The sequence below is a fragment of the Megalopta genalis genome, unplaced genomic scaffold (genome assembly GCF_051020955.1).
Source record: "Megalopta genalis isolate 19385.01 unplaced genomic scaffold, iyMegGena1_principal scaffold0023, whole genome shotgun sequence".
Classification (NCBI taxonomy): Eukaryota; Metazoa; Arthropoda; class Insecta; order Hymenoptera; family Halictidae; genus Megalopta; species Megalopta genalis.
The window spans coordinates 1,158,652-1,178,276 of record NW_027476093.1 but is presented as its reverse complement, the minus strand read 5'-3'; the positions used below and the strand labels follow the sequence as shown (position 1 = coordinate 1,178,276).

Genomic DNA, 19,625 nt, shown 5'->3' with positions numbered 1-19,625 from the left:
ATTTATTTATATTATTTTATTATATAATAACTGTAAATATACTTATTAATATACTATAAGTATAAATATGCTTTATATATAATATATTAGTATATCTATTTATATTACTTTATTATATAATAACTGTAAATAACTTAATAATAAAATAAATAAATAAATATATATATATATATTTATTTATTTATTTATTTATTTATTTTATTATTAAATTATTCGATGAATTGAATAAAATAATGAAAGTGTTGTATAATCGTGTGTATAACGTTTTCCACGAAATAAAAAAACAGATATAATAATCTATATAAAAATATAGATTTATAAAAAATTGAATCGCGTATAAAACGTGTTTTTTTTTATTTTCTTTTTTATTTTCTTTATTTCTTGTTGCGTCGACGACGATGCACACGTGCACGTCGATTCAACGTTCTTTAATCTCGCAGATTTGCAAAACAAAAGGGAAAAGAAAAAAAGAGAAGTATCGCTCGCTTTGTTCTTTCCGGCGGGGAACCGTTAGGAAATTAGGTTCCATTATGGACAACCCTGTGCGCAGGGGTAGCACCACCGCTGATGTAATTCACGTCATTCCGAAGTTAGTGCCGCGTTAAAGTTACTGAAACGCGTCTACAGAACAGAAGACAATTCTGTCGTCTCGTTAACGTCATCGCTTCGGGTCGTATAACTTGCTCCGCTACGAAATTAAAGCACGAATCGATTAACCGAGAGGGGTGGGGGGGGGGGGCACTGAAATTATTACATTAAAGGTGCTATATCGAGCGAACGAAATAGAACCAATAAACCGTGCCGATGTGTTCCACTGTAAACTAGGGATGATCGCGAGGCCCATCAAGAATAGACAATTAGGTAATTTCGATCGTTCACGATACACGCGTGGATATTTCACGCATGTACATACATGCACATACATACACACGAAAATATTTTAATTCTGGAATTTTTGCCGAGAATAAATTGTTCGTCGGACTCGTTGCAAAATTGAATGTTCGCGTCAGTGCACGTCGATAAATAAATATTATATAAATATTATATAAATAATATAAGATAATAAATATTAATAATATGACGGAGAACGATTAGTGGTGATTGTATTAGTGGTGATTGAATGTTCGCATCAGTGCACGTCACTCGTTGGATGCTGCAGATAAATAAATATTGTATAAATATTATATAAATAATATAAGATAATAATATAGATAATAAATATTAAAATAATATGACAGAGAACGATTAGTGGTAATTGAATATTCGCATCAGTGTGCGTCACTTGTTGGATGCTGGAGATAAATAAATATTGTATAAATATTATATAAATAATATAAGATAATAATATAGATAATAAATATTAATAATATGACGGAGAACGATCGAAGACATCACATTAACGCATTCACGATCCTATTACTAGAATTATTAAATTTCGGAATTAATTCGAAATTATTAAAATTCGTTTTCTTATTATTAATTATTACAATATTTTATTATACGCTTCCTTTTTGAAGTCATTAAAACGATTAGCTATAATTTTATATTAATAATAATATAATTTTATAATTTTATAATTAATAATAATAATTTTGTATTACATAAAGTTATATTTATGTTTTTGAAACGATTTTTTTAAATTTTTCAACACCTGCATTTCGAATTTTTAACTTCTGAGTTAACCGATTTCGATCAAATTTCCATCGCGCGTACAAGTTACCGAGATCTACAAAACGTATTTTTTAAATTTCCATTATATGCTCAGATAAGAAAATTTAAAAAACCGCGAGTCTTTTATTTTTTCATTTTGTCATCCCAATTAATAGCAAAATAAAAAGAAAGGGATTTCGGTCATCGTCGTCTATTAGACCGGTCCCTCTGTCACCTAAAAAAAAGAAAAAAAAATTCAAATGATTTAGTTTAGTTTTAATAAAGCGTTTCAGAAGGTGTACGAACACTTTTGCGGGCCACTGTACATAAAGCGTCGCGGTCAACGGGGCGGAGTCGGTTCTCTCGAGAAACTGTCTGCGATCGACGACGTGTCGGGTCAATTGGACCGATATAAAAAAAAATGCTAGGATCACCGGGATATGAACGAAGCGCTTTATGATCGTTAAGTCGATCATTCTATTTGTTTGTAAACACTGATATTCCCGTGTATCAACGACCACGTAATCGTCTTGGATCCACAAAAAGTGTTATCTCGCGAGACGAACAGCGTCCCGTTGTCACTTTTATCCGTTGACACGTTTTCGATGCTATCACTTTTTGTAAACACCTTCGCATCATTCGGAGCAATTCTCGAAGCTGCACGATATCGGTTTATCGGGCATTGCTATATGTATATTACATATTATACTTATATTATATGCTATATTATTATATATTATACTTATATTATACTATTTTATAGTATAATTATAGTATAATAATATAGTATATATAATATAGTATAATAATATAATACTAACATTATATATTAACTACACTAGCTAACTTTGTAACATCCGGGACAGATGTAAACAGAATAATCAACGAGAATCAGAGAGTAACGAAAATGGTTTTATCCAAGAGATCGAGATATGTAGTCCTCGACGCTGCTGTATCGGAGTACATACTAATTAATGGACTAATTAATGGCATGGCTGTGTTTACTTCGATTATTTTCTAGTAAATGTTGCATTTTCGACAGTCCGACGGGAAAACGATTCGAATGAACGTTAATCGGTACAGTAATATCTCTCTAATTGACGCTCACATTGTGCACGAAAATGGACAATTTGGGAGAATTATAATTTCCAAACTGGTTTCTATAGGGACGCGATCTTTTCGTAGTTATTTAAAGGAAGCTGCATAGAAAATATTCTTTTTTGCTAGAATATAAAGATTGAGGGAGTTCAAATAGAGTAATGTCTCCCTAACTAACGATCGGATTGTCCACAAAAATGGACAATTTGGAAAGAGGAGATACGATTATTCTGGCTTTGCACCTTGTTTTTATAATCGTTGGCAATCGGTAACTATAAAAACGAGCCGAATAATCGCATCTCCTCTTCCCAAATTGTCCATTTTCGTGTACAAGCTGAGCGTCGATTAGGAAGACTTTGCCCCCCGTAACTACTAGTATTATAATACAGTAAATTCTCCCTAATCGACGCTCGGCTCGTACGTATAAATGGACAATTTTGGAAGAGGAGATACGATTGTTCGAGCCTCACGGCTCGTTTTTATTGTCGACAACTTTAAAAATGAGTCGCGAAACCGGAATAATCGTAACCTCCTCCTCTCGAATTGTTCATTTTTGTTTCCAAGATGAGCGTCGATTAGAGAGAACTTACTGTATTTACGGTAACACTTTGCTGGGGGAAATTTTCTTTACCGTTGCAACGACTAGATTCCATTGTAATCGTTTCTTCGAAGAAAAAGAAAATTTGTATTTATTCTCTGCACGGACGCTTGTGTATTAATAACGGGAGAACGGAATTTTATTCCGACACTTGAAAAAGAAAGAAACGACGTTTATACTTAACGGACTAACGAATAACTCAAAATGTCTGCGACGAATCCGACTCGGATAAGATGCCGAACGGTGAGATTAACGTTAAACTTTGGTACATAATTTTAAAGAAACATCGATCGGAACCTAGTATTGGGAATTAAAAAAGAAGTAGCTTAACGTGGGGCAGCGTCGAAATAATTTGCAACGATCGTAGATACATCAATTGGAACATTTAAAAATAGCCGAAGCTTTTGAATCCATTTCGAGTACAGTAATGCCTCCCTAACCGATGCTCAGATTCTGCAGAAAAATGGACAATTTGAGAAGAGGAGATACGATTATTCGAGCCTCCTTGTGGCTTGTTTTTATGGTCGTCGACAATTCGCAACTATAACAAACGAACCGCGAGCCTCGAGTAATCGTATCCCCTCTTTCAAAATCGCCCATTTTTGTGGACAGTCTAAGCGTTAATTAGAGAGACATTACTGTAACAATAAATTTCAAAGCTATTGTTTCTCGGCTGGGAATCAAAGTGATTTGACTTGACTTGACTTTTTTAAACGGCACGCCGTATTCATAATGCACTTGGAAGATCTCGCTCGCCTATACGCAAATACGTGAAAAAAAATTGATCCGACGCGACGGTGTCATCAGCGGACTGCAGCGGAATGTATCAAAGATGACGACGATCCGATTCCGGTTGGCGCAACTTTTGCAACGTACGCGGCTCTCTCCGCGCGCGTCTGTTGCATGCCACTTTGATGTATCGGCATAAAAGCGACCCGCGTCGCACGGCGAAAACAATGAGCCGGTATACATGAAACGACCCTTTTTAGCCAATAACACACGTGGATTATTTCGAAAAGCTAATTTTTTCTTTGTGACCGTGCACAAAGCCAGAGGGCTACACATCGTTGTAACGTCTCCGTTTTCTAGAAAGCGGAAGTCTCGTATTTTCAGCCGTCGTGCTCTTTGCTCCGCTCGCGATCAGAGAGAAGCACGGAAACAATGCTGATCCGGAATCACAAAGCTACAGACGCGAACGCAAAGAAACGTTAAGGCCCCTTGCACCCGCAGTCCCATCGAACGTCGCGTCGTACTCGTTGAATAAAAATGATTAAATCTTACAATTTCGATAAATCGTTCAGCGTTCCTTGCGACAGCTTGTCGATACTTTTGACGAAGCCGTTCATTTCTTTTTTTATGTCCTAAATATTGGCAAGAAAGAAATTTCGGTTCGCACCAGCAGATAGCGTTACGGTTATATTATTTATTATTATGTTATAGTTTATATTATAACGTTTATAATTAATTTTATATCGTTTATAATTAATTATAATTTTTATTACGTTTATATTATAGTCATTCTTTTGTTAAAGATATAATTTTGTTTGTCTTCTTCAGCTTTGAGGTAATTGATACCTTTAGGTTACTATAGAAAAACAGATTTCGTGTGATTTTGTTCACAATTGTTTACAGTTTACTGTCAATATTAACGCGGAGTGCAAATGCAATATGAACATTCTCGACACGTTTTACCTTTTTACTTCTCGTAGAGGCAAGAAACTATAAAAACGAGAGATAAAAGATAACTATAGTTAAAACTATTATTGTTACTGTTTACTGATTACTGTTAACTATAATTGAAAAATATATGTAAATATATATAATGCAATGTTATATTGCAATGTTATTTTGCAATGTTATATTACAATATATATGTAAAAATGATATATATCAAAATATGTAAGTTGTGTAAAAATGCGGCGCGAGACTCGAATAATCGTATCACCTTTTCCCGAATTGTCCATTTTCGTGGACAATCTGAGCGTTAATTAGGGAGACATTATCCTGTATTGCTTTCGATTCATTGAAATTCTTAAATTCTTAAGAAGTTTCTATTGGATTAGAAGTTCGTTGCAATCGATAGAGATACTTTTTATTTCGCATAAAGATCCACAGTCTAATATTTACAGTAATGTCTCCCTAACTGACGCTCAGATTGCGCACAAAAATGGACAATTCGGGAAGAGGAGATACGATTATCCGAGCCTTTGCTGTTCGTTTGTTATAGTTACGAATTGTCAACAACTATAAAAACGAGCTGCAATGCTCGAACAATGCAATGTCCCTTTTCCCAAATTTGTGCACATTTTTGTGCACAATCTGAGCGTCAATTAGGGAGACATTACTGTAAATGAATGTCACAAAATGCAAGACTTAACGAATTCGCACGGTCTCATTAGCTGCTAATTTGCCTCCTATTGCTTGCCAGATTGCTTCATTTTTTTCTTTTTAAAAAGATACAATGTTATAATGCGAACGTTATATTGCAATGTTATTTTGCAATGTTATATTGCAGTGTTATATTGCAGTGTTATATTGCAATGTTATGTTGCATGTTATATTGCAATATTATTTTGCAATGTTATATTGCAATGTATTTTGCAATGTTATATTGCAATGTATTTTGCAATGTTATATTGCAGTGTTATATTGTAATGTATTTTGCAATGTTATATTGCAGTGTTATATTGTAATGTATTTTGCAATGTTATATTGCAGTGTTATATTGCAATGTTATATTGCAATATTGTTTTGCAATGTTATATTGCAATGTTATATTGCAATGTTATTTTGCAAAGTCTATATTGCAATGTTATATTGCAATGTTATATTGCAATGTTATTTTGCAATGTTATATTGTAATGTTATTTTGCAATGTTATCTTGCAATATTATTTTGCAATGTTATATTGCAATGTTATTTAGCAATGTTATATTGCAAAAAATCGAGCGGCCGCGGCTCGCAAAGCGATACGTGAACTTCGCAGCATCGTATAATCTGTATAAATTTCTATGCGATATCGTCGATTGTCCGTTTATCGTTCACGAGTACCTGAATTATAAAATGTCTTTCGTAGCGAGCAGAATTTCATGCGATGCGACAATAAACTCGTAATCCGCGGAAGCCGGCTCGAAGGGCCGAGAGATCCGCGCAAAGAAACGGCGTTTACTCGGTTCTTTCGTTTTAATTTCCGTTCGGTCTCCGCGCCCACGTACATTATTTCCTTTCCTACGGTGTACACAACAAGCGAAAACCCGGGTGCTCTCTCTCTGTGATGTGCACACGTACTTACCCGAAGCAGTCCTGAGCACCGACGAAGGAATATACGCGAGACACACAGAGCGCTGCGCACCGTGCCGATTGCATCCGCCGCGCCGGCAGGAACACTAATCACGGGGTACCGGTGTCTTTTAAGATTATTAAAATCGTCAGAGCTTCAAAGTCCTCAAAGGGTTAATTACCCTACGGGATATTTATGGCTGGGTTACTCTCTTCTCCCGCTCGCCAGGGAGCAGAGGCAAATAAAGGAGCACGCGGCGGACAGAGAAGAGGTACGCGCCCGCGCGGCGAACTGCCGCGGAAAGAGGCCTTTTCTCTTCGTGTGTGCGTGTGCGTGCGTGCGTGCGTGTGTGTGTGTGTGTCATTGTCAGGGCTTGCGGATAGATTGCTGAAACGGTAATTGATTTCCTGCGTCGCGTTGAATAACGCGGAGAAGACGCGCGTTCGATATTCAGATTTATAAAGAATTGCTTAAATCGTGAAAAAGATACTCTCTCTCTCTCTCTCTCTCTCTCTCTCTCTCTCTCTCTCTCTCTCTCTCTCTCTCTCTCTCTCTCTCTTTCTCTCTCTGATATTGGCGGTGTTGATTTTAGCGAAGATGCGATGTTCTGTCCAGCGTTTAAATAATAACCCTTTGCACTCGAGCTGTGACTCTGGGGCACAGTTAAAATTTGTTACGTCACATTCTAAGATCATTTTTATATTATATATATTATATATATATATATATATATATTATTTATTATATAATATATATAAAAATACTATACACTCTTGTGACTCACGCAACATTTACGCTCTTGACAATAGTATTATATATACTACTAATATATATATTAGTATTATATAAAATTATAATATTATTATATTAATATTATTATATCATTAAAATTATTATATTAGTATTATATATTATATATATTATATTATAGTATTTCATTTATATAACATATTTATATATAGTATTTTTAAATAAAAATACTATGAAAATACTATTTTTATTTTATATAAATAAAAATACTATAAGCTAGAGAAATGATTTTAGATTTACAGTTAAAACAGCTTCGAGTGCAAAGGGTTGAGATAACTGAAACTGCTGCTAATTTTTATGCAATCTTTTCAGGCATAAGCTAATGATATTCATTCTCGCGTAACGTGTTAGCTGTAAATTAATAATATTTAGATGTGGCATATTAGGCGTGACGAAATGAATGTGCAAATAAATCAAGCGTAAATCCAATGGAAATACAGATATCTCGATTTCATTATTGGTATTCGTGTTTTTTAAAGTTTATTCTTCTCAAAGATACGCGGAATAACTGCTTTATTAATTTCTAGAAATATGGATTTCACAATTGTGTATTATAAATAGAGTGCTTACTTGCGTCGAAGTTCAATTTCTCAATGAAGAAATTAATGAAACGTAATTAATGGAAATATTCATTAACGGTAATTATTTTGTACGCTAAACTATATTATTATGTATATCTTCCTAATTTTATTAGGATCCGCAAAAATGTAAGCATGCTGAAAATGTAATTGACGCTGTAAACCTGAACTCCCTTTGTGGGACGAATTTTTTTTCTTGAATGTAAGAAAAAATTTATGCAACGGAAAATCAAGAATTACAAACCTATGATTTAATTGAAAGATTTTGAATTGAGAAAGATTGAAAAGAAATTTAACGGTTTAAGCAATTTTATTGTAATTATAATGTTGTATTTGTGTTATATTATGTTATATGTAATATCTTTTACTCAAAGTTAATGCATATAGATACACCCGGTAGAATTATAAGGATCGCAACGAATTCAATCAGGATGTTTAGACGTAATACAGGAGGATGTATCAGAAAGGTTATGTCACCGGATGAGGTTTAATAAAGATAGCGTATAAAAGAGCCGCGAGATAAAGAAACCGAGGCGGTACGATAATGTCTCCCTAACTGACGCTTATATTGTGCACAAAAATGAACAATTCAGGAAGAGGAGACACGATTATCCGAGCTTTGGAGGAGCTCGTTTTTAAAGTTATCGACAATTCGCAATTATAAAAAGGAACCGCAAGCCTCGAATAATCGTATCTTCTCTTCCCAAATTTTCCCATTTTCGCGGACAATCTGAGCGTCAATTAGGGAGACAATACTGTATTGCTTTCAGTTCATTGAAATTCTTCACGAAAGACGTTTCTATTGGATTGGAAGTTTGTTGCTATCGATAGAGGTACTTTTTATTTCGCATAAAGATTCACAATCTCTTATTTACTGTAATGTCTGTCTAAATTGACGCTCAGATTGTGCAGAAAAATGGACAATTTCGGAAGAGTAGATACGATTTATTCGAGCCTCGGGGCTCGTTTTTCATGGTTGGTTGGCAATCGATAACCATAAAAAACGAGCCACGAGGCAAAAACTCGAACAATCGTATCTCCTCTTCCAAAAATTGTCCATTTTCGCGGACAATCTGAGCATCGATTAGAGAGACATTACCGTATCCTTCACGATTCAAAACAAAAATTCCGTTCCCTCTGATCTAGATAATTGAAAAAAAATGTAAATAAAACTGTATTTAAAAACGACTGCCACAAAATTCGAATTTCGATAGAACTTTCGTAACTCCGGATCGAAAAGTACCAAAAAAAACCATTCCACGGATCAATGTTTGCCGCGCTGCAAAAAGCTCCGGCGAGCACGTAAAGTACATTTCGAAAATATTTATTATATACTTATTTCAAAAATAAGAAAAAACAACGAAGAATAACATCAATAGCGTGGAAGACTTACATGTATTGACACATATTCCCGAGGGCACTGGACGCCCACAGCAAACTCTAGCAGCGCGATTTCTGCCACGAGCGCAAATTCTAACATCGCGACGATAAAAACTAAGATGCCAATCGCTTAATGAAGCAAAGCTAAAAAAGTTAAGCTAAATAAAATAAGATCCCAAGCCGTCCGTGTCTCGAGTCCCGCTTTACTCCGTCACGGAGGGGGCACGAATTGTTCGCGAGGCGAAGAAACGACCGTATCCAACAGGGATCTGCCCTGTGACGATGACGTCACCGTGCAACATTGTATAAATATTTCGCGGTTCGAAGGCAATAAGAGGATCACGGGTATTTCCCGTGACCATCGGAACCGGTAAATGGCCGCGGCGCCGTAAAAATGGCGGGCCGCGCGCGCTGCCAGGCACCGCGTTTCCAGCGGCGACGCTCTGCGGCAAGGTTGCAGCGGTTTGATATCTGCCCGTTTATATCCTGTTGCGAGCGCAGTTAGACAAAGTACTTACTCGAAATCGCTTTAAGAGCAGCACCAGCAGCAGCAGCAGCATGTCAGCCTATGAAAGGTGTTAAGAGGGGAACCGTGAGCGTCCTAGCCGCCGATAATACGCTCGTATAAACGGGCCGTACGCGGGCCCGGATTAACGGCGAGAGAAAAAGGTTTCTCAGGACCGCTGATGGCCGGTGTCGTCGTCGTCGTCGCGGTTTTTAAAAGACCGCCTGCCATGTGCCCGTTGCGGCTGTTACGCGCCGCGGCGCGCGGCCGATATGATCCGTGGCGAACGCGCGCGCGCGCGCGCTCGCTTCTTTCTTCCCTTCAAAGGCCTCGCAGGCCGCATGAATATACACTCATACACGAAAGTATTCGAACGCTCACGTTTCTAACATTCAATTAATAAAATATATGTGTTAAATCGAAGCATTTGATATAATATGACACATATAACAAGACTGCGTAAGCAAAATTAGAAAATAATTCAACGATATATAGCGTTTTTACGGTACATTTATTGCAAACACGTACCAAAAATGGCTCGCAATAATATTCGAACGAAACAATTAATAGTTATTTAAATCGAACGATTAAAGGTTTTCATAGGAAGTTGATCCACCTTTTGCTTTTATAACAGCCCTAAGTCTGTTTTCCATTGAGTGGACCTACTTAGAAGTAACATTTGCATCTATCGATTGCCATATTTCAATAATATTTCGTTTCAACACTTCTCTCGAAGTGATAACCGTATTTCTTATATAACGTGTGGAACGTTATATAATACCCATTCTTTGACTATTTTAGCGGTATGCTTCGCATGATTGTCAGTCTGAAACCAATAATCGCTAGTTAAATTCAATTTTGATACACTGCTTTTGAAATTTTCCTGCAAAATCTTTAAGTATTTCGAATGTCCATTATCCCATCGATGAACACAAGGTTTCCCACTCCGCTAGATGCCATGCAGCCCCAAACTAATAATACAGATCCGCCATTATGTTTTATAGTCGGCCGTAGATTTCGCGGTTCTAATTCTGTGTGTGTTCCAAGAAGAAAGCCATTTTATTAGCAAGAAAAAGTAAAATTGTACGTTTAAAATTCGCCGACAAATTTATTTATGAAAATAATTCATTCCGGGACAAAGTATTATTCTCTGATGAGAGTAAATTTAACGTTTTTTGGTAGCGATTGACGTAAAAGTGTTTGGGAGGAAAAAGAACGCAGAATTAGAACCGCGAAATCTACGACCGACTATAAAACATAACGATGGATCTGTATTAGTTTGGGGCTGCATGGCATCTAGTGGAGTGGGAAACCTTGTGTTCATCGATGGGATAATGGACGAAACGAAATACTGAAAAATTTTGCAGGAAAATTTCAAAAGCAGTGTATCAAAATTGAATTTAACTAGCGATTATTGGTTTCGGTCTGACAATGATCCGAAGCATACCGCTAAAATAGTCAAAGAATGGGTATTGTAAAATGTTCCACACGTGGTGCCACATTCACCGCAAAGTCCCGATTTAAACCCCATTTAACATTTATGAGATGAAATAGAAAGATGATTAAGAAATACGGTTATCACTTTGAAAGAAGTGTTAAAACGAAATATTATTGAAATATGGCAATCGATATATGCAAATGTTACTTCTAAGTTGGTCCACTCAATGGAAAACAGACTTAGGGCTGTTATAAAAGCAAAAGGTGGATCAACTTCCTATTAAAACCTTTAATCGTTCGATTTAAATAACTATTAATTGTTTCGTTCGAATACTTTTGCGAGCCATTTTTGGCATGTGTTTACAATAAATGTACTGTAAAAACGCTATATATCGTGTCATATCATATCAAATGCTTCGGTTTAACACATATATTTTATTAATTGAATGTTAGAAACGTGAGCGTTCGAATACTTTCGTGTATGAGTGTACGTGTGTGGTACAACTTGCAGGACGGTATGCGAATGCGGGAATCGAGGGAAAAAATAACGGAACATGCTAAATGCACGCGATTTCAGGTACCAGCGAACCGTTTTAGTTCCACCCGAGAGGGCAAGAATGCCGTATCGTTCTCGGAACGTCGTGACAGGCCCGTATCGCGTCTCGGAAATGGACCGTCTTGCTTTTAGTCGATATTAACAGGACGATATTAGCGGTACGGTGGCCGCGAAAATGCTCGCGAACGCTCTGTGTTAATAATCGGCTGCGAGATTTATGCGCGCGCGCGCGCGCGACAACGCGTGCGGTTGTGCGGCGGTGGATGCGAGAGACGACGATTTCAACGAGCTATCATTCGACGGTCGTTCGAAGTCACATGAGTCGTTTAGTTTGAAAGTGTGGCGAGTCGATTTTTTTTTAGAAGAAAATGAAGATGGCGGTAGTTATAGGATAAAACTTAGTAGAATAATGTCTCCCTTACTGACGCTCAGATTGTGCACGAAAATGGACAATTTGGGAGGAGGAGATACGATTATTCCAGCATTATAGCTTGTTTTTTTTATAATTGTTGACAATTGGTAACCGTCGAAACGAGTTGCAAGGCTCGAATAATGATGTCTCCTCTTCCCAAATTGTCTATTTTTGTGGACAATCTTTCGCGTCAGTTAGAGAGACATTAGTGTATGCCTTTTGAACAAGAAAATATATATATATATAATATTATAATAATATTATATATATATTTTATTATTATATATATATATATATTTTAGCAATGGTCTATTAAACTAATTGTTCTATAATCCCAAACAAAATTTAGGCCATGTGGTTAAATTATAATAAAAATTTATTCTGTTGCAAAAGGTGTACGAATACTTTCTGCACCCACTGTTAGTAGGTAATATAACCTTTTTATCTGTGAACAATTTAGAGTGACAAAAATCTCGGAATGCTATTATTTGGGAGGTGAAAGATTTTTTTAGCTTTTTACGGTATTGTAAATATGTTTGATTTGAAAGTGGTGCAAGGACATCTTGGATCGAAATTATTTTTAACAGTACGGTTAAATTGCACTTCGGTTGCTGTATGTATGACGAAGCAAATGCGATGATGGTTTATTAACGTCGTGTCTGAAATGTAGGGTGTTTTTTTCTAACTATTTATCATTGATATTGACAATCGGTGATTGTACAATATATCATAAATAATAACAATAAGTATATCTGAACCCTTTGTACTCAAAGCTATCTTAACTGTAAATCCAAAATTATTTTTCTCACTTATGGTATTTTTATTTTACATGACAGAGTGCGTTTTATGCACGTGAAATTGACTTCTTGCGACTCACACAGCAATTACGCTCTTGACAATTTTTAGAAATCTAAACTTTGTTAATATAAAAATTATCTTAGAACGTGATATAACAAATCTTAACGGTCCCTCAGTGTCATCACTCGAGTGCAAAGGGTTTTTCGTACCCAAGGTCACACGAAGGTCATGGTATTATAGGTGTTGAAAAAAAAGGAAGTTTTAACAACGAACAAAAATTAATCTATAGTTCACCTAGTACTAAGATACTAAGATATCGGTTTACATTTTCGTTGGTTCCATCAGCGGGCAACGACGGTGATGTAAACTGTATATAATAGATACCGCGATACATCATCACCGGTACCATTAGATACACATCGTGCCCTGACTGTTTGGGGATCCCAGCGTCACGTATACAATGTGAAACGCGACAAATAAACGTCTCTGATTGGTGGATAAGACGAACCCAAGAAGGGTATAAAAGAAGCGTTTTTTTCTTACCGGACTCTCAGTAGAGTTTGGTCGCTCGATCGTTTTCGCCCATATACCTTCTCTCAATAAAGGAATAAAATAAAGTCTTTTTAAGAAAAGAATTAGAATCATATTCATTTTTTCATTCCATAATCCCAACAATAGGTTATTAGATGCGTCTTGATCTTAACTATCACGATATAACGATAGAAATATGTGATCCCATTTGAAAAAATATCGATGACCTTGAAATCACAAAAAACTATAACTTTCACAAAAAAATGATTTCCACCACAACATGTGTCCCTTCGAACCAAACAATTTGTTTCTCAAGCATTTCCGCGTATCATTAACGATAATGGAGATATCGCTTTGTAACAGAGTTACCGAGACACCCTGTATACAGAGTGTCCCAAAAATGTCTCGCAATCCGGAAATGGCGGGTTCCTCGGATCGTTCGAAGCAGCTTCTTCCTTTACAAAAATGTTCTCCGAGGCACCGTTAACGAGTTATTAACGAAAAACAGTGACCAATAAGAATCGAGTACGGCTGACGCGAGGCGGCCCAGCCGACCAGCGCGCGAAGCCCAGTTCCGCTCGTTGGCTCGGTCGCCTCGCGCCAGCCGAGCTCGCCTCTCATTAGTCACTGTTTTTCGTTAATAACTCGTTAACGGTGCCTCGGAGAACATTTTCGTAAAGGAAAAAGTTGCTTCGAATGACCCGAGGAATCCGTCACTTTCGGATTGCGAGACATTTTCGGGACACCCTGTATATAGTTGAACCCTGGCAGTTACGTGGCCGTATAATACACGAAATGCTCTGTACAGCTCGTTGAAATGTCGTGCGTCCTCTCAAAGTCCCGAAGACAAATTAGGTTCGTCGAGGAGCACGAATGCAGCTAAGTAAGTGGAAATTCGCGAGCAGCTTGGTCGCTCGTGACGCCGAAAGTTTAGACTGCTTGAAGTATCGAGAGTGCTCTCTCTCTCTCTCTCTCTCTCTCATCGGAGTCAGTCTCTCCAAGTGACGGAGAGTGATTACGTTAACGACACGGCCGAGTATGGCCGAATTGTTGGAGGCTGGTACGACATCGGTGGCACGCGATCTTAACATCAAAAAACGACGTAAAACAGTGCCACGTACAAATCCGCCGACAAGAGTGACTCGAGTGACACGAGAGACTACTTTTCGTCGTCGAGTTCCCCCGCCACCCGACCACCCCTTTCGTTTTTACGAGGCGGACTAGCACAGCCGAATCGCGCGATTTGCTTTTATTGCTCTCCACCGTCAACCTGTAACGCGACCGTCGCGCTGACTTATCGTCGCGACGATACACCCCCCCCCCCCCCTCCACACACATATATATATATACACATATACATATGTCTACATATTGTGTGTAGACGACGCACGCTCGTTACATCGACGAAGCACCGTGAATGATGCGCGCGTAAATCTGCGGGACGCGGTGTTAAGTATTGAAGCGACTAATGGAAACGGGTCGTTGGACATTCTCGCGCGAAGATCGAGACGATTATCGGGCATCGTTGGGCCCGGCCAAGTGGGCCCGGTGGTTCGGTAAACATGCGCATTTGAATTCGCGACTCGTTGATTTCCAACGGCACTGAATTTCTTTCTGTACGAGAAATTAACTTGTGTTCTTATGTGAGTTAATGTACTTATACAAGTATGGTATACTTAAGTTTAATGTAAGTATAATATAACGTATTAGTATAATAATATCAGTAATATTACTATTATATATATAAAGTATTATTATAAGTAATGATAATATAATAATATAAGAATAAGTATAATATAAGTATAATAATATAACTTATACATATACAGGGAGGGCATTTTAAACAGGTCACCTGAATAACTCGCTTGTTTTTTAAGATAGGAGAAAATGCATTAGACCAAACTTACTTGGTGTCGGGGGGCTCATAATCTAGTATTACCAATTTCTCTGTAGGTGGAGACGTCAAGGAGATATGAAGGTCAATTCTGTTTTTTTAAAAGGAACAGTAAGCTTTTTTACTTACATTCTGATAGAGTGTTTCGAGGCGAATACAATGAACTATTATGAAGGTCATTCAAGGTCACCCAAAGTGACACAAAAAAGCAAAGCTAAAATACAGTACAATGGCAAATAATCGCACAAATTTGTTTATAAATCTAATCAAAAAATAATATCATCTATTTACTTGTGTGCAATTTTTATCGTCATAACGTAAAAGCTAAGATCAAGTCGATGCAACGACCACAACACTATGACCATATGGCATTTAGTACGAAAAGTCCAGAAATATTTACGACATTTCTAATCCTTCGTTGAAATGTATAAATCTCTGAATTTTTCTTCAAATTATTTTCTAAAACAGATAATTTAAAATTACCAATAACGTTTGAGGATACAGTTAAGCGCACAATGTGATTGAACGTTTGTTTATCTTTTGTGACCCGTGTCACATAATACACGTAATACACGTAACACACAAGTATTCGAAAAGTTCTCTGAGACAATTTATTTTCTTTTGCAGTTGACTTTGGGTGACCTTGAATGACCTTCATAATAGTTCATTGTATTCGCCTCGAAACACTCTATTAGAATGTATATAAAAAAACTTACTGTTCCATTTAAAAAACAGAATTGACCTTCATATCTTCTTGACGCCTCCACCTATAGAAAAATTGGTAATACCAAATTATATATATGAGCCCCCCCGATACCAAGTAAGTTCGGTCTAATGAATTTTCTCCTATCTTCAAAAACAAGCGAGTTATTCGGGTGACCTGTTTAAAATGCCCCACCCTGTATATAAAGTATTATTATAAGTACTGATAATATATATAATAATATAAGTTATATGTATAAGTATTATTGTAAGTAATAATAATATACTAATATAAGTATAAGTACAATATACTTAAGTATAATATAAGTATAATAATATGAGTAATATTATTATTGTTATGTATAAGTTATATATAAGTATTATTGTAAGCAGTATAATAATATAATAATAGAAGTATAAGTATAATATACTTAAGTATAATATATGTAATGATAATATAATAATATAAGTATAAGAGTATAATATACTTATATTTTATTATATAAGTATAATATAAGTATAATAATATAAGTAATATATATATATATATATATATATATATATATATTATATTACTTATATTATATGTCGTTAATATATACATATATATGTATGTATATGTTGTGATCGTGAGTCGAGTCTAAATCGTTTCAATTACGATCGTAAAAGGAGTTGCCTGCATAAAAAGAAAAACACGCGATACGGTTGCGCGACAGAGTACATTCGATTTACCTGAGCGCAATCAAGTTTTACGAGCGTGGACTATTTCCTCGAGTCGATCATTAGTCAACGTTAAGAACAAGGTAAGAGGACGAGGGGGTGGGGGGAAGTGAATAATCGCGGTGTTATTCAAATCGGCTCTCGGCCTTTTACAACTTCTGCAATTTTTCTTACCAATTTCGTACGGTGGAAAAGTTCGTTAGCACTTTACGGTTAAATTGTTGAACCAATCTATTGTGTGATTCGATATGCCTTGGCCCTTAATAACGCGTGGATAAATTAAAGTCGGATAGATAACGGTCGGCGATCACGCTAAAAGAAATGGATCGTGTCGAAGGTTATCCGCTGACACGTTTCTTCTTCCATGAAATAGTTTATCGTAATTACCATTGAAATACGTGAATTAGAATAATATATTTTCACATGTTCAATGTTTTAATTTTTAGCAAGAAAATTTGTTACTGTTGCATAAATAATAAGAACGTAATAATTTACATAAATCTGAGCACAAATTTACATATTAGAATTGAATAATTTATTAGGTAAAGGAACTCGACTATTGTGTTTATAATTTTTAATAACATATTAATTCTACTTGCATAATGTTCGGACATCTTTTAAAAATGCAATAACTTTTCTTGAACTGGACTAAACGACGAGTATGATTATTAAATTATAAGTATAATTATTATATTGTAAGTATAATTAATAAATTATAAGTGTAATTAATAAATTATATTCCCAATAATATTCGGGCATCTTTTAAAAATGCAATAACTTTTTTAGAACTGGACTAAACGACGAGTATAATTATTAAATTATAAGTATATTTATTAAATTATAAGTATAATTAATAAATTATAGTTCCATTAATATTCGGACACCTTTTAAAAATGCAATAACTTTTTTAGGACTGGATTAATCGACTTGATTTATTTTTCTTTTCTTTAGGCGATAGAGATAGAGATAGAATGCTTTTTTTTAAATTTTGCTATTGCCTCGAATAACAAAAGAAAATAAAAAAGAAACTCTCGATTTTTAACCCTTTTATAAGAGCCCATAACGAAAATTTAAAAAATACGTTTCGTAGATCTCGATAACTTGAAAATTGAAGAAACAATTTTAATTGTTTTGTTCGCAAAAAAAAAACGCAATTATTTTCGACCAGCGAGTGTGAGAAATCTGCAATTCTTTAATTATTTTTCAGATCTCACCGAGATCTACGAAACGTATTTTTTAAGTTTCGTTATAAGCTCAAATAAAACAGTTAAAAAACGGTTATAAAACAGATAATTGAAACAGTTATAAAACAGTGAAAACAAATTTTATTTTGTTTCGTCATTCCAAATAATAGCAAAATTACAACAAAATAGTTTAGTCATTGTATAATATATTATCTAGTATATCATATCTAAAAAAACAATAAAATCGTTTCAATTTTTAAGAAATTATGCGCTCTAAAAGCTTTTCGAATATTAAATAGTAATATATATATACATAACTGTATATTTTTATTATATACTATTATATATATATTATCTATACTATATAATTATTATTGACAAGGCCAGGTTGTCCAATCCCTCTAAAGCTGATCGCCTGGTTAGAGACGCGTCTCCTAACCTCATATTTAGCACAACTGTTCTTTATTTCATCTTTCTCTATCGGACACATATTTATTTACACAGCAATATACCATCTACTTATGTGCACACAGAGCAGAACACATGGCGCAGCATATATAGCGAAATTAAAACCTTCAGACCAAGCGAGCTAGGTTGGCCGAGCGGTCTAAGGCGCCAGATTTAAGCTCTGGTTCCCGTCAGGGAGCGTGGGTTCGAACCCCACACTTAGCAAAGCAATCTTTTTCCTCTTTTTTTTCTCTCGATAGATCGCGTCGTACCGTACGGTGGTGACATCTGTCCGCATTTATTTGTAATAGAATAAACCACGCGGCGTATATACGAAAATACTATCAGCCTGTACAAGCAAGCTAGGTTGGCCGAGCGGTCTAAGGCGCCAGATTTAAGTTCTGGTTCCCGTCTGGGAGCGTGGGTTCGAACCCCACACTTAGCAAAATCTTCTTTTTACTCTTCAAATCCGATTCACTGTTGACGAAATTATCCTCGAACGCGTTAATAATATATATGCTGTATACGAAAACACGCTCGAGAGAACCGACGACAACGACACGATGCTTTTAGGTTAGTTACAGAGAGAGTGTGGTTTTTAAACAAGTAAGAAATACGCGATGTCGCGTTCTCGAAGTAATTTTTTCTTTTCTTCTCTCGACATTTTAATCGCTGGAAACTTGTTTTTAATTGTTTTCTGGAATTAAGCTACTCCTTAAATTGCGATCCTACGAGAAAATATTAGACTCCGTGGCGTGATTTCTGGGTTCGCGATTAAAATTAGTATCGCTGCGGAATAATTTACCACAATATTAACTATAGTATAATAGTATTTATGGTAATATATATATAATTAAATAAATGGATAACTCTCCTTAGGAAATAACTTAACCTAATAGTATTTATAATACTATTATAGTATTAGTATTTATAATATATAATACTATAGTAAATTTTATTTATTATAATATTATAAATAATATAAAATTATATATATTATATATATATATATATATATATATATATATATATATATATATATATG

The 19,625-nt window shown here is 35.6% G+C and overlaps 2 non-coding genes across 2 annotated transcripts; both read left to right on the top strand.

Moving 5' to 3' along the window:
• Nucleotides 1-18,721: 18,721 nt before the first annotated feature.
• TRNAL-UAA (transfer RNA leucine (anticodon UAA)) lies at nt 18,722-18,805 on the top strand. Its single transcript has one exon. It is a non-coding gene; the product is annotated as a tRNA-Leu (tRNA).
• A 136-nt stretch (nt 18,806-18,941) lies between these two features.
• Nucleotides 18,942-19,025, top strand: TRNAL-UAA (transfer RNA leucine (anticodon UAA)). Its single transcript has one exon. It is a non-coding gene; the product is annotated as a tRNA-Leu (tRNA).
• The last annotated feature ends 600 nt before the right edge of the window (nt 19,026-19,625 follow it).